This window comes from Ursus maritimus, unplaced genomic scaffold (assembly GCF_017311325.1).
Source record: "Ursus maritimus isolate PB19 unplaced genomic scaffold, ASM1731132v1 scaffold_16, whole genome shotgun sequence".
Lineage (NCBI taxonomy): Eukaryota > Metazoa > Chordata > Mammalia > Carnivora > Ursidae > Ursus > Ursus maritimus.
This window is the reverse complement of record NW_024424008.1, coordinates 35259681-35275780: the sequence shown is the minus strand read 5'-3', so window position 1 is coordinate 35275780 and position 16100 is coordinate 35259681. Positions and strand designations below refer to the sequence as shown.

General features: G+C 38.3%; 1 protein-coding gene across 1 annotated transcript in view; it reads left to right on the top strand.

Moving 5' to 3' along the window:
- JAM3 (junctional adhesion molecule 3) overlaps window positions 1-16100 on the top strand; it is an 84314-nt gene that overhangs the window by 55257 nt on the left and 12957 nt on the right. The gene's annotated exons all lie outside the window — the stretch shown is intronic.

Here is a 16100-nt window from a genome sequence, read left to right as displayed (position 1 = left end):
TTATGAAATAGAGCAGGAATGGGGATTCAGAGTCAGAACTCCTGGCTTCTGGTTTTTACTTGCGCTTGTAGACATTAACCTCTAGGACTTGGTCCCTTAACTGGGAAGTGAGTGTAGTTGTCCTTACCTACCTTGATGGAATGCTGGAGGCTTAATTAGTGTTCCCAATGTGCTGTCAGACAACCTAAACAATTTTCAGAAGAATGTACAGTTCATTGAATTCCCAGCAGTGCTATGTACTTACCCTTTAGTTCCCTCCTGCTTTAATTATCAAAATGTTGGTGGGAGGAAGTACAGTGTCTGCTTTGTTCTATTCTCCACCTTAGTCATCCATCCTGCAGGCTAGGTTGACAGTCCTGTTCAGAGAAAAGTGCCTTAACAGGTCCAGTTGTCCTTTTTAGCAGGATAGTGCAAGAAGCAGCTTACCATCATATTTGCTACAGGTCAAAACAGTACTATTTGTGAGTCTAAAGGTCTCATTTCTGTCCGCTCTTCTTTCTCTGAGCACTGCTGATTGGCTCTTTATAGGTAGAATTTTATACTCTATATGACGTCCTTTCCCAGCCCACCTTTGATTTTTCAGGAAAAGCACGTATTTTCCTTGTAGACCAGTGGCCAGAGGGTGGGATACTTGTAGTTCTTGAGCCTAGTTGCTTAACCAGATGATACTGGAATTTAGAAATTGACAGCAAGGTCCTCTGGCTCTCTGTTTTGTGTGTGCTGTGCTCCGGCTTCCTAACCAAATGAGGCAAAGGCTTATGTCAAATGTGGTGACTCATATGTAGATGAATGGCCACAGTGTGCTCCATCCGTGCCATCATCTCTCTTTGTTTTTCTGCTGAGCCCGTGCTGCAGTGCCCTGCAGGTTCATTTATATGCACGTCTCTGGCATCTGTTTCTGAGAGCTGAGAGGGTACCTCCTAACTGGGAAGGGCCTGTGCTCTTTATTTTAGGGCAGTCCCGTGTTTCTCCCTTCCCAAGGCAGGATTCCTAGCTTGGTTACTTCTCTCCATGTAGTGCCTTGTTCCTCTGGCTCCTTCTTCATGTAGTTTAGGCAGGGGCACACAGATATGGGGGAAGGGGCACTTAGTCTGGGAACTGTGTAGATGGAGATGGGTCAGAAAACTCTGTGACAGAGCTAGGACAGCAGTCACAGTTTCTTGGTCAGGTCTTCCTACGTAGCAAACTATTGCCATACACCAGTATTTATGACATGGGGCATGTGTTTGGAAGTAGATCTTTCCCATGTGTAACCTTTCTTAATCTTGGTTTTGTCTTTTCCTCCTCAAGTCCTGCTGATTCTACCTAATTGTTGGGCCTTAAGGATATCCCCATGCCTCTAATAATGTATGGTTAGTATCAGTCTATTGGTGATAACCTGGCCTTCATGCATTGTAGACTAGCATTGCCTTTGGACCATCTTAGAGCCATTTAGCATTTGGGAAATAAGTGGTTAGAAGAATTCTCCAACTTTTTTTTTTTTTATTATTATTATTATCTCTTGCCACATTTCTTGTCGAGCACAAACACAGAAGAAACCAACCAAATGTTAATTTCTTTCATGGATTTCCTGGGGAGAAGAAGGGACTGTAGACAATATGCTGTAATGGAAGGAATGTTCAATTTGAAGTCTGAGGACACAACTTGAGTACTAGCTTCATCAGCTAGCCTTAGACTAGAGCCAAGTCAGTTAGCCACTTCATTCATAAGTTGGAAATAATACCACTTACATCAGTATTTTAGAGGGTGATCTAAGGAATAAATTGGAATCATTTTCACTTCCCTCCTCACCTCTGGAACTGTGACATCTCTGATGGCCTTGGTTTCAAGAATAAGAAATAATGCCATTATCCTAAGCCACTTCAAAGCTTGATGCCTCTGGAAATACAAAATTAGTTTCAGATTTTTCAAAAAAGTAAGCCCAGTGGAGATCATAGAGTGACAACTGCTGCTCCTAGAATAACATGAAAAGCATAGAGGAGATAAAAAGCAAGAGACAATGTGAGGCTGGGCCATATTCAGCTGGCCTTCCCATCATCACATGTGTCCTTTCTGAGCTCCTTACTCTCCTCTCTGCCCTCATGACTGGGTTGACATGGCCGTTATGCTGGGTATAAAGTACCTACAGGCGGAAGGTGTACATTGACTCTCACAGTGAACCAGGCAGTGGAACCTTTTGCTTATTAAAATAAAATCGGAGCCTATGGGTGTTGTTTACAGAAAAAAGAAAGAAAGGAAAAAAGAGGTTTCCCTCTTGGATTTTAGCTTTGGGTTGACACTGAGCTGGTATATTTTCATAATTATTATCAGCTTGAGAACACACCAGCCTGAAGTCAAGTCTTTTCCTTAATACAGTTGGAAATGTCATGTTGTTTGGCTTTATAATTCCTTTGTCATCTCTGCTCACCTGCAAAGCAGCCCTCCGGGACTGGACCCCAGTGCCTACATTCTCAGAACTCCTCCATTACCGAGCTGGGATTAAATACCTTTGGACTAGAAGACCAAGAGCCTTTGCCAGCTATGAATTCAAGCATATTTTGATGCTCAGAAACTTAGAATTTCCGGATTTGGTATAAAAAGAATGATCATTTTTATATTTTCATTTATTTTACTTGTTTTTCTTGCCACCATTTAGTGTTCTCCCTTTCAGTTCCTCTCACCCTCCCTTCTTATTTCTTTCCTTCCTTTTTTCTTTTTTAGCCTACCTCTCCTTCACCTGCCTTGGACCTCATATTGAATTTTCTTGGGATTCTCATTTATATTATTCCACTCATGGTATTTAGGGTTAATGTATTTCTGGCCTCAAGTCTAAAGCCATCCAGTTTAAAACTTACTGTTTCTTGGGCCACTAGGAAGACATTGATCTCTATATAGCAAATATAGTAATGATAATAATGATAAGTTAATAATAAATATTCCCCTATCTTTAATTATTGGTAAAAGAAGGATAGAAAAGTTTCTAATAATATTTTACAGTTGGGAAAAATGTAAGATACACAATCACACTGAAAGACAATAGGAATATTAAAAATAGGGCCCAGATTTCTTGATAGTAGTGTATAGCTTTGGCATATAGAAGAGCTTTGAAAATGGAATTATAAGCACAACACTGAGTGGTTACCTCTGTACTGGATTGGGTCACCTAGTTCTGGTTGAAAAAACATTTGTCAGTTCTACTTGAAGCAGTTAAATCCTAGGAAAACATGGAGTCCAAAAATGCCAATTTCCTAATTTATAATGGGAGCTACATTGCCAGAAGAAACACTGAAAGAGCAAAGACAGCCCTGGGTTTGAATCCTGGCTCTTTGGCCATCTGTGTTGTACACTCTGTAGGCTATTGACATGTAGATTATCATATTGCATTGAAATTGTGTCTCTCCTCCACTTTATAGTCAATAACATTTCCAAAAACTTCTTGCATCTCAGGTATGATCGTTGGGAATTGAGGTACAAAGATGAGTAAGAATGGCTGAAATAACATATAAAAAATAAAAAGAACAATAATGCTAGTTTGAAGTGATATCAGCAAGAGGTAGAATAGGAAACTCCAGGCTCTTGTTCTCCCACAGAAACATTGAAAAAACAAACAAACAAATAAACAAACAAAAGTCGAACCAACTTTGTAGGAGCTTTGGAAAACAGTTGAAGGTTTATAGCAACCAAATAAATGCCCAGTTGAGAAAAAACAATCTTCAAAATGGTAGGGAAGTTTTATGACATTTTTACTCTTTGCCCACTGTAGTCTCTCCCTATCCCTCTCCCCCTCCTCTGCCCCCTAAATTGGAGGGAGCAGAGCAAACCTTATTTGCTGATTATTTGGTACATTTATTCTAACTTTTCTGGACATAACTGAAGGACAGACATGAGGTGCTTATCTTTGTGTCACATAACTTGGAATGCAGGTGAGAAAAGCAGTAGGCACTGCTTGTAAAAGCTACAAGAGGACTACAAACCCACAATTGCTGGAAGAGATTCTGGGTAGAGATATACAATAGGCCATCTTAGGCTCAGAAGAGAAGCTGTGATAAGACTAGGAAATTAGAACATTCAGAGCCACAGCATAACATTTCAGGGAGATCCCTATACTCAGAGCAAGCCTAAATAAGAAAGGGGAGAAGGAGTGCCCCTGCACTGAGCCAGTCTGCAAAGATTTGGGAGAGGTGGCTGTTCTCTTGTGTGTGTGTGTGTGTGTGTGTGTGTGTGTGTGTTTCAGTTCTTGGCATTCAAGAAAATATCAGAACAGGAAATGTCTGTCAGAACATTAGCTGAAGAGAAGGTAAAGGAACCTCAGTGACCATGCTCAAAAAGGAATAGTGTTTGAGAAAAAAACATTTGGAACTGTCAAAACAGAGTAGAACAGTTTTCAACAATAATTACACACACACACACACACACACACACACACACACACACACAGAGCAAACCCTGGGGAGGAGAATCTGATTTCCTGAGTAAAAGTTTTGTAATAGTCAAATGCCCAATTTTCAACAAAACCTGCAAAACATACAAATCAGCAGGGAAAACATGGCTCATTCAAAGAAAGGGAATGAAAAGAAACTGTCCTAGAGGAAGACCAGACATTGGATTTAGTAGAAAAAGACATTAAATAATTTATCTTAAATATGCTCAGAGAGCTAAGGGAAAAGGAAAACAAACCAGGAAAACATTATTTGAGCATCAAAGTATCAACAAAGAGATAGAAATTATAAAAAGGAATCAGAAAAAAATTCTGGACCTGAAAAGTACAGTAACAAATGAAAAATTCACTGGAGAGGGTAAACAGCATATTTGAGCAGGTAAAAGAAAGAATCAGTGAACCAGAAGATAGAGCAATATAAATTATCCATCAGGTCTGGGGAGCAGAAAGAAAAAAGAATAAGAAGAGGGAACATAGCCTGTATTATTTTCCTAGGCTGCCATAACAAAGTGCCACAGATTGAGTGGCTTAAACAACCAAAATCTATTTCCTCACAGTGCTGGAGGGTAGAAGTCCAAGATCAAGCTGTCAGCAGGTTTGGTTTCTTTCGAGTCTTCTCCTCCAGCATATGACCACCTTCTTGCTTTGTCCTCACATAGTCTTTCCTCTGTATGCATATCATTCTATGTGTCCTAATTTCCTATTTATATAAGATACAAATCAGATTGGATTAGGACTCCTGATAGCTTCAGTTTAACTTACCACCTTTTTAAGGGCTCTATCGCCACATCTCATCATATTCTGATGTACTGGGGGCCAGGACTTCAAAATATGAATCTTGGTTGGGGGGAGGAGGAGCACACAGTTCAGCCCATAACAGATCCTAAGGGATTTGCGGGACATTGTCAAGCTGACCACATGTGCTTTATGAGAGTCCCAGGAGAAGAGAGAGAAAAGGAGGCAGAATGATTATTTGAAGAAATAATGGCTGAAAACTTTGCCAATTTGATGGAAGTCATGAATCTACAAATCCAAGAACCTCAATGAACTCCAAGTAGGATAAACCCAAGGGGACTTATCCTGAGGCACATTATACTCAAACTGTCAAAAGCCAGAGACAAAAAGAGAATCTTGAAAGCAGCAAGAGAGAAGTGAATTATCACCAGGAATCATCAATAATGTTGTCAGCTGATTTTTCATCAGAAATGTTGGGAGCTAGAAGACTGGGGGATGGCATATTTCATGTGTTGAAAGAAAAACAGTCTAAACTGTAATTTTTATATGTGGCAAACTGACCTTCAAAAACGAGGGAGAAATTAAGACATTTTCAGAAAAGCTGAGGGAGTTCATTATCTGCTCTACCTAAAAATGTCAAAAGGAATCCTTCAAGTTGAAATGAAAGAACACTAGACGGTAACTCAACTCTATATGAAGATATAATGATCGTCAGTAGACCTAATTACACAAATATAAAAGCTAGTCTTATTATAATTGTGGTATATAAATTCTACAGAACTTAAAAGACAAATGCATAAAAATAATTATAAATCTATGTTATCAATAAGGCATACAACGTGTAAAGATGTAATTTGTGTCAACAATAACATAAAAGACAGTAGAATTTTTGCATAAAATTGAAGTTAACTTGGTATCAGTTCAAATTTGTTATAACTTTAGGATGTTATAATAAACCCTATGATAACCACAAGGAAAATATCTATAGAGTTTACAGTAAAGAAAATGAGAAGGGAATCAAAATGTGTGACTCCCGAAAAACAAAACATTAAAAAAAAAAAAAAGCAATGGAGGAAGTGAGGGACAAAAAGTAATATATACAGAAAGCAAGTAGCAAAATAGCAGAAATAAGTTTATTATTAGTTAATACTTTATTTTTTTAAATTTTTTTTTCTGCAGCCTATTTTATTTTTATTTTATTTTTTAAATGATTTTTTATTATATTATGTTAGTCACCATACAGTACATCCCCGGTTTCCGATGTAAGGCTCGATGATTCATTAGTTGTGTATAACACCCAGTAAATCATATGATAGTTGTCTTTCTCTGCTTGACTTATTTCACTTAGCATTATCTCCTCCAGTGCCGTCCATGTTGTAGCAAATGTTGAGAACTCGTTCTTTCTGATAGCTGAGTAATATTCCATTGTATATATGGACCACAACTTCTTAATCCAGTCATCTGTTGAAGGGCATCTCGGCTCCTTATTAGTTAATACTTTAAATGTAAATGGATTAAACTCTTCATCAAAAGGCAGAGATTAGCAGAAAGGATAAATAAATGATCCAGCTACATGCTATCCATAAGATGTTCATTTTAGATCTAAACACAAATGGGTTGAAAGGATGGGGAAAGATATTCTATGCAAATAGTAACCAAAAGATAAAATAGACTTTAAGTCAAAAACTATTAAAAGGGACAAAGAATGTCAATAATAATAATATAATATATAATTACAAATGTATACTTCAAACATCTGAGCCCCTTAATATATAAAGCAAACATTGACAGGATTGAAGGAAGAAATAGTTCTATAATAATAATTGGAGATTTTAGTGCCCACTTTCGATAATGGATAAACAAAATAGAAGATCAAGGAAATATAGGACGTGAACAACATTATGAACCAATTGGACCTAACAGACCTAACACTACACTCAGTGACAGCAGAATACACAATTTTCACAAGTACACGTGGAACATTCTCTAGGATTGATCGTATTTTAATCCAAAAAAAGTCAATTCAAACAATTAAACCATATAAAATATCTTTTCTAGTAACAATGCAATGAAGCTAGAATAAATAACTGAAAGAAACTAGAAAATTCACAGATATGTGGAAATCAATACACTCTTAACCAATGGATCAAAGAAGTTTTACAAAGGAAATTAGAAAGTACTTTGAGACAAATGAAAACACAATATACCAAAGTTTATGGGATTCAGAGAAAGCAGTACTAAGAACTAAAACACTTAAGATTTCAATAAAGAAAGGTCTAAAATCAATAGCAATGTTACACTCAAAGGAACTGGAGAAAGAAGAATAAACTAAACCCCAAACCAGCAGAAGGTAGAAAGTGGTAAAGATTAGAGCAGAAATTAGTTAAAAAAAAAAAAAAAAAAAAAAAAAAAAAAAAAAAAAAAAAAAAAAAAAAAAAAAAAAAAAAAAAAGAATAGAAAAAGAATAGAGAACAATCAATGAAAATAAAAGTATCTTCTTTGAAAAGATAAACAAAATTGACAAAGTTTAACTAGATTGACTAAGGAAGAAAGGTTCGAATTACTAAAATCAGAAAGGAAATTGGGAGGGGTGTAACTACTGATTTTATAGAAATAAATAGGAATATGAAAGAATACTGTGAACAAGTGTACATCAGCAAATTGACAAATTGCTAGAAAGAAGCAATACTAAAACTTAGTTGTTAAGAAATAGAGAATCTGAATAGATTTTCAGGTAGTAAGGAAATTGAATCCATAATCAAAAACAAAGAAAAGCTTTGACCAGATGACTTCAGTGGTGAATTCTAACAAACATTTGAAGAATAACATCAATGTGTCTTGTCAAACTCTTCAAAAAAATTGAAGAGAGAATACCTTCTAACTCATTACCCTGATACGAACACCAAAGACACTACAAGAAAAGAAAACTATAGATCAGTATTCCTTAATATTGATTCAAAAATCTTACAAAAATACCAGCAAACTGAATTCCATAACATATTAAAAGGACTATACACCATGAATGAATGGGATTTGTTTCCAGAATGCAAGAATGATTTAACATATGAAAATTGGTTAAGGTAATAACTAGATTAATAGAATGAAGTTAACCACATGATCATCTCAATTGATGAAGTAAAAGCATTTGACAAAATGTAACACCTTTTCATAATAAAAACACTCAATAAATTAGGAGTAGGAGGGACTTCCTCAATATGATAAAAAACCATATATGAAAAACTCACAGCTAATATCATAAATAATGGTGAAAGACTGGTCTCCCCCTAAGATCAGGAACAAGACAAGGATACATACCTACATTCACCATTTCTATTCTACATAATTTTGAAATTTCTAGCCAGAGCAATTAGACAGCAGAAGGAAGTAGAAGGTATGCATATTGGAAAGAAAAAAAGTAAAACAATATTGGAAAGAAAGAAGTAAAATTATCTTTATTCATAGATAATGTGATCTTATATGTAGAAAACCCTAAAGATTACACCAAGAAGAAGAAGAAGGAGAGAGAGAGAGTGAGTGAGTAAGTAAGTGTGGGTGTAGCCTAGAGCTAATAAGGGGGAAAAAAAAAAACCCCAACATACAAAAAATAAGTTGCATTTCTACACATTAACGATGAACATACAGAAAAGGAAATTAAGAAAACAATCCCATTTATAGTAGCATCAAAAAGAAGAAAATATTTAGGAAAAATTTAATCCAGGAAGTAAAAGAAAACTACAAAACGTTCCTGAAATTAAAGAAGACACAAATAAATAGAACAAATTCTGGGTTTATGGACTAGAAAACTTAATAATGTTAACCCTACCCAAAGGAATCTACATTTCAGTGTATTGTCTTTCAAAATCCCAGTGGTGTATTTTTCTGAAATATAAAGACCCATCCTGAAATTTATGTGTAATTTCAAGGGACCCTGAATAGCTGAAATCATCTTCAAAAAGAACAAAGTTGGAGGACTCACATTTCCTGATTGCAAAACATACTGTGAAGCTGCAGTAATCAAAACAGTGTGGTACCGGCATAGTGGCAGAAACATGGACCAGTGGAGCAGAGTGACAGCCCTGAAATAAATCCTTGCATGCCTGGTCAAATAATTTTCAACAAGGGTGCTAAGACCATTGAATGGGTAAGAATAGTCTTTTCAAAAAACAGTGCTGGGAAAACTAGATATGCACATTCTAAATAATGAATTTGGGCCCTTACCTTACACAAAAATAACTTAAAATGGATGAAAGACCTAAATACAAGATCTAAAGCTAAAATTCTTTGAAGAAGACATAATGGGAAAATCTTCATAACATTGGATTTGGCAATGATGTCTTGGATATGACACCAAAAGCACAGGCAACAAAAGAAAAGATACATTGGACTTCATCAAAATTAAAAACTTCTGTAAATCGGAGGGCACTATCAATAGAACAAAACAGAATGGGAGGAAATATTTGCAAAACATATATATAATAAAGAATGACATCCAGAATGTATAAAGAACCCCTGCAACTCAACAACAAAAAACCTACTTAAAAAAAAGGCAAAGGACTTGAATAAATATTTCTCCAAAGAAAATATACAAATGACCAATAAGCACATGAAAAGATAGGGAAATGCCAATCAAAGTCACAATGACATACTATTTCACACCCTTTAGGATGGCTATTATTAAAAGTAAAAAAACAAAACACAGAAAATTACAAATGTTGGTGAGAATGCGGAGAGATTGGGCCCCTCATGGGCATTGCTGATGGGGTCATAAAATGGTGCAGCCACAGCAGTAAAGTTTAGCAGTTCCTGAAAAGGCTGCACATAGAATTACCATATGATCCAGGAATTAAACTCCTAGGTTCATACCCAAAAGAATTAAAAGCCAGGACTCAAATAGATACTTGTAACCATGGTACATAGCAGCAGCATTCACAATAGCCAGTAGGTAGCACCAGCCCATGTGTTGATGAATGATGAATGGATAAACAAGATGTAAGTACATACAGTGGGATATTATTCAGCCTTAAAAAGGAGTGAAATTCTGATACATATTACACAGATGTACCTTGAAAACATGATGCTATGTGAAATAAGCCAGACACGAAAGGACAAACATTGTATGATTCCATCTATACGTAGTACCTAGAGTAGCCAAATTCATAGACAGTAGAATGGAGGTTCCCAGAGGCTGGGGTTTGGTGGAAATGGGGAGTTGCTGTTCAATCAGTGTAGAGTTCCTGTTCAGGATGATGAACAAGTTGTGGAATGGATAGTGGCAGTTGTTGCACAACATCATGAATGTCCTTAATGCCACTGAATTAATTATATATGTAAAAGTGGTTAAAATGGTGAATTTTATGTTATGTATATTTTACCAGAATAAAAAGTTTTTAAAAATAGTAATGGTGAGAATGTGGAAAAAGTGGATCACTCATATAGATCGTACATAGAAAACACAGTAAGAATATAAGGGGTGGAGCACCATGTCTCACAATCAGTTCAGATGTCTTGAGATAAAAATACCACATTCATTAAAGAGAAAATCTTTATGTCACCCTGACTCTGATTTTCTCTATTCACTGACCTTCAGTTGGGTAGGAAGAGCAGATACTCTGCCTGCTGCTGTGTTTTTTTAGAGACCCCAAAAGCAAAACCTCAAAACATTCATGTTCAATGAAATGTCAGAAACAGGTAGACCACTGCCAAATTATTCATGATCACGTGTTTGCATTGCATGCTTTGATCATGGATGCCATTAAGCCAGTTGATATTTTTACTTACGTATTCACTAAAAGAATTCAGGAAAATTTATATAAAATTTTAATGTAAGTTTAAATAGTTTTGAAGTATATATTTTCTGATGTGTAAATATTAATACTTTAAAGCTGTTACTTCACTTTTTTTTACTGTATCCATTGGATTCCAAATGTCACAGTGATTTGGTATTCACCATCATCATTTTAGGAATAAGTGTTCTATATTTTAATGTTGAAATGATTATAGATTCACAGGAAGTTGCAAAGATAGTACAGAGTGGTCCAGTGTACCTTTTTAGTAAAACAAAACAAAACAAAAAAACTTTGGTCATGAAAGTTTTGAAATTCAGATTTGAATTTTGAAAGCAATGACTTTTTGGTACAGCCCAACTCTGGAAACAGTTTGTGAGTTTTCTTTAAAAAAACTGACCATGCAACAACATACAGTGGGGCACATGTGCTCTTGGGCATTTATTCCAGAGGAAAGGAAACCTGTTCACACAAACCTGTAACACATGTTCACAGTAGCCTTATTCAGAATAGCTGCAAACTGAAAACAGCCCAGCTGTCTTTTAATGGGTGAGTAGTTAAACTGTGGTACATCCATGCCATGGAGTACTGCTCAGCAATGGAAAAAAATGAGCTATAGTTACACCCAAGTTGGATGGATCTAAAGGGCATTATGTTGAATGAAAAAAAAAGGTCAATCTTAGAAGATCACCTACATTGTATTTCCATTTCTATATATTATTTATATGTCTCTAAGTGACAGAATTGTGGAGATGGATAGCAGATTAGTGGCTGCCAGGGGTAATGGATGGTGGGGGGGTAGCTGTGACTGTAAGGGGTAGCATGAGGGGGATCTTTGTGTTGATGCAGTAGTTCTGTATCTTTTTTTTAGTTTTTTATATTAGTTGCAGTGGTGATTACAGGAACCTTCACATGTGATAAAATGACATAGAACCATACATATTTTTTCTACACATGTCAGTTGTCTAGTGTTGATACTGCACTATAATTATGTAAGATATGACCAATGAGGGAAACTGGGTGAAAGATTTACCGAATTTTTTTAAAAAGATTTTTTTAGGGGCGCCTAGGTGGCTCAGTCCGTTAAGTCCTGAGCCCCGCATCAGGCTGCCTGGTCAATGGGGAGCCTGCTTCTCCGTCTCCTGCTCCCCCTGCTTGTGCTCTCTCTTTCTCTCTTTCCAGGTGCCCCTAGAAAAAAATTTTATTTTAGAGAGAGAGAGAGAGCATGAGCCAGGGGGAAGAGTAGAGGGAGAAGGATAAGAAGACTCCACACGGAGCATGAGCCCAACATGGGGCTTGATCCCACCACCCCGAGATCATGACCTGCGCCTAATCAAGAGCCAGACACTTAACCAACTGAGCCACCCAGGTGGCCCAGGTTTACTGAATTTTAATGACCACGTACTGAAACCATAATATGCTTGGGACTTAACCACACCTGCCTGTAGAGGGGAGTCTTAAATCTGGGTAAGAGGTTTTGAATACAAACAGACAACTACACGTATCTTAGGTCCGTTCTAAGTCCAAGATTAATAATATGTTTGTAGGCAGGATGAAGAAGAGAGTGACCACATTATAGCCCTGTGAGAAAACTGAATTCAACTAAATGATTTTTTGGAAAGCTCAAGTCAAGGAAATCCAATACAGAATCCAAAAAATGCACCTTGATTTATTCAGCGAACACTTTCCAAGTACCTGCTAAATATCATTCAGTGTTAGAATTGAAGATAAAAAGATGAGTAAAACTACTAATACTTGTTCTTTTATACTAGAATGTAAGCTCCGTGAGAACATAGATTTTTATCTGTTTTATTCATGTATCATCTGTAATGTTTAGGCCAGTATCTGGCATATAATAGGTGCTAAATAAAAATTGCTGAATGAATGGATTCTCCTAAAAAGCTCAGAGTCTGATAAACCAAAGTAGGTATGAAATAGGGACAGGAGCATATGATAGATGCTATCATAGATTCCCCCCCTTTTCTCCTATCTAAAACCTTTTCTCAGTCTTATGCAGTAATCTCTTTGTGAGTATTCTGATAGTACTGGGGTTCGGTATGTGCACAATTAAACTGTAGCAGCCCCCACTTCAGGGTGGCCTCTGGACTCCATTTCCCAGCTGGTTATGTCAGCATCTTACCCTCAGGCAGGGATAGTATTCCAGACCAGTTACTTGTGATGCCTTTAGGAGTTAGGTTTGTTCCAGTCCTCATAGCAGCATTCTTTTACACTAGTTATTGCTATTCAGTTGACCTTGGACAACATGGGGCTAATAGGTGCCTGCCCCCCCCACCCCTGCAGTTGAAAATCCTGTAATTTTTGACTCCCCCAAAACTTAACTGTTAATAGCCTACTGTTGAGCGGAAGCCTTACCTATAACTAATAAACAGTCGATAAACTCGTATTTTATATGTATTATATGCTGCGTTCTCATAATATAGTAGCCTGGAGGAAAGGAAAAGTTAAAATCATAAGAGAAAGTACATTTACAGTACTGTATGGATATTTATCTAAAAAATCCTCCAGGAGTGGTTGGGACAGGGGATGGTGGCGGTGGGCCTGGCCCCGGGGTGATGATGTTCCACAGCCTGGGGGTCTCTGTTCAGCAGTGGCAGCGGCTGGGCAGCCCATGGGTGCCGATGGCAGCCTGGAGGTTCAGTCCAGCTGACCCACCGGCCTGAGGTATACCGCCGGCTGTAGCCATCAGCAGCTTCGGGGATGGGGCAGTGCTGGGCCGGGAGGGACTCAGGGCAGCACCGGAGTAGCCGAGAGCCCGGCACACGGAGGACCCTCTGGGCATATTCTTCTGCGTCAGCCCAGCCTCCTGCCTGCCAGCCCTGGGCGCTCAAACCGACCACCCTGTTGGCACATGGGCCACCTGTAGCCCTGTCTGGTACCGGGGCTCCCCCGGGGCTGCTGACGGCTCCCTGCGGGCCTCCCCTCCCTGCGTTCTCCGAGGGCAGCAAGTGTTACTCTGCACCAGTCACCTTTGATCCTGCTGTGGAGACTGGGGTGGGCAGTTGTAAATAAATACCGTGTGACTTTTGCTGTCAACCCTTAAAAGCCCACCTATAAGTAGACCTGTGCATTTCAAACCTGTGTTGTTCAAGGGTTGTCTGTATTTTAAAGTGGGATCTGGGCTTGTGGGGCTGGGTACATGAGGTAGTGTAGACTATATGTAAGTTTACGACTTAAGAATGATAATTTTTAAAAGACTTGTTTAAGAATAGAAGGAGGATTCTGAGGTGTAGGACTCCCATGTGGGCCTCCTCAGCTTGGGCCCAGCTGTGGTGAATCCTCACCTGGCCAGAGCGGCACTTGCTTGTAGCGGTCCTCTGTTGTTTAATCTTCCTGGGACACACTGTCTTCCAGGACTGGCACAGGCAGTTGCCTGTGAAACTTGCTCGGGGTAATTGGGCAGGAGACGGTCTGGCTGAGGCTTCATTAAGGAGTACAGAGCATTCACCTCTTTGCTGCAGAGTCGAGGCATTAAAAGAGGTGATTATTTCCATTTTCTGGGCTCTGTTAACCTTAGTTTCTTTTAGGTTGTAAGAAGCACATTGGCTTAGTTCACTCTGGAGGTTTATTGTCAAGAATGTGTCTCAGTTGGCCTTCATGAAATTCGGCATTGTTGCAGATACTACAGTAACTTCCCCTTACGCTCTTTGTCCTCTGGTACAGTTGTTACCAAATCTAGTGTTTCCACCATTTTGATAAATCAGCGAATCCCTCCTTTTACTCCTATTCCACTCTGTTTCTCTGGTGACTGTGAGCTCTCTAATGCATTCTTAACTTCTCTTAGCGTCATACTTCTTAAAGGAAAGGGGCAGATTGGGTTGTTTAGTTGTTTATTATCCAGTTGAGTGAAGCTCCCATGAGTTACCTCAGAGGCCTCTTAGATGGCTTCTGGGTTGGAAGCTGATTCCTGGTCATAGTCATTTGTAACCAGAGTTTCAGTGTCTCATCATCTAAATTATAGTGATCGCACTGAAAGAACTGTCTGTGATCATTTCCTTAGAAGGAACCTGTGTGGCCTTGGTAGATGTTCAAAGCCTCATTTATTACTCTTTATCAGTGGGTCATTGGGAGCTTTCAGACTGAAGGAGAAGTAGAAAGTGCTGCACATACATGGGATGTGTTTCTGGTTCCCAAAACGAGTAGCCCATGGTTAATCAATTCAAAATAAAATGATCTTTACTTGTGCTGGTTCTGTAACCTTTTGTAGAAGTTGGTGTTCTAGAAATTAATAGCAACTCAGGTGTATGTATTATACTTCTGATTTTCATCCCTCTTAGTGAACTTTTTGTGGCTTTTGCTATAATTAATGAAGTCTTACAAAATAAGAAAGATCAAAATGTATACTTGGAATGTACACATTAAATAAGATTTAAAAAGGGGAAAGACTGGATTGTTGTGACCCGCATCCCACTAATACACAGGGAGTTAGAAACCCGCTTAGAGTACATGTCTCTCTGCACGCTGTCTTTAGCTGGGATAGTAAGCTAAGATCCAGAGACCTTAATGAGGGTTTTGTATGAAGGCCTTCTTTGGGGAATGCGTATTTTCCTAGAGGCCAGGCAGCTGAAAAATGAGATTTTTGTGGGTGGTCAGTGTACCTACTTGATCTTCTCCAAGAAAGTAGGTAACACATTTGAGACCACGATAAACTGGTTTTAATGTTTGTCGAAACACATGGCGAGTCCGATGCTGGTTTTGAAAGGGATTACAATGCAATCGGCTTATCTTGATTTCATCAGTAGCTTCATTCAGTTTAGCTTCATGAAAATTGTTATTATTTTTCTCATTTTACCAAAAACTAGTAAAAACTTTTTTTTAAAGATTTTGTTTATTTATTTATGTTAGAGAACGTGTGCCAGCAGAGGGAGGGAGAAAAGCAGACTCCCTCTGAGTGGGGAGAAAAGCAGACTCCCTCTGAGTGGGTAGCCCCGCATGGGGCTCGATCCCAGGAGCGGAATCACGACCTGAGCCGAAATCAAGAGTTGGACGCTTAACTGACTGAGCCACCCAGGCGCCCCTAGTGAAAACTTTTTAATGGATGGGAATCACTGGGTTACATGGTTAATATAGTGAGGTGGTCTCTTAGCTGGTTGATATCTGTACCAGAGAATGTTGTGTCATCCTGAAGGGGAAGGTACCAGGCCATG